Raw genomic sequence first — 959 nt, forward strand, 5'->3', positions numbered from 1 at the left:
TGCTTATTCAATACCACCAGCAGATGGAGACACTATATTACAACATTAGTTGTGAGCAGCAGTTTGTACAAACAAATGCCTCATAGCTGATGTCCTATCCACCTAGGCACATAGGCACCACCTATTGTCTTTTGCCTGCAGTAGGGACCCACTGGACTAGCCAGCAAGCAGCTGCAGCAGCAAATAAACAGGTAATCTTTCTTTCCAACACTGAAACCTGGTGGTGCACTTAATATATGCTACCAGATAGGGGACATATCAGATATTAAACTGATATAAACAGACACCACATTTGATACCAGCCAAAAGGAAGGATGATAAGTGATAACTGTGAAAGGGGAGGAACCAACGCTGTCCCCTTCACATGCACCATCACTACTTGTAGGAAGGGAGGCTGGCTGGCAGCCTCCCATACACACTCTGGCTGGGTGGCAGTCACCCACCAGTACACACAGCAGACCCTAAACCCATATCATTATTGCTAAGCAGGAAGATGGGAGTCCATTTCACTCTGATGGACCATTTTTAAATGCAATCCATAACCTGGCTTTGGCAGGAACCCTTCTTACTCCTCCTACTTGCATTTGATACTGGGTTTAGGATCTGCATAGGAAACACACACACACAAGCACACACTTACCTGTGTTGCCTGCTGACGCCTCCTTGGCTGTCCCCAAACGGTATAAAACCAACAGCCACGGGAAGCTGTAAGGATAGAGGACATACCTGCATCCTATTGGACTCACTTGTCTTGGTTAAATCCAACTTATTTGACAACCTATGGTGCTGCTACTTCTGCTCATGGCAGTGCTGCTTCTGACAAGGCTGTTCTTTGGTGGGCCTAGGCGACATCACAATCTCCATGGTTACATACACAACAAAGGTCAGATGTTGTTTACACCTGGCCATGCCAGTGGAATTGAGTAGCATATCCCAGTGCTAAGGGTCCTGGGTGCAAC

At 46.8% G+C, this 959-nt stretch overlaps 1 pseudogene; it reads right to left on the reverse strand.

Annotated features, from left to right (window-relative positions):
- Positions 1-218: 218 nt before the first annotated feature.
- Positions 219-326, reverse strand: LOC130334185 (U2 spliceosomal RNA; annotated as a pseudogene).
- Positions 327-959: the final 633 nt, after the last annotated feature.

This window comes from Hyla sarda, unplaced genomic scaffold (genome assembly GCF_029499605.1).
Source record: "Hyla sarda isolate aHylSar1 unplaced genomic scaffold, aHylSar1.hap1 scaffold_430, whole genome shotgun sequence".
NCBI classification, from domain to species: Eukaryota; Metazoa; Chordata; class Amphibia; order Anura; family Hylidae; genus Hyla; species Hyla sarda.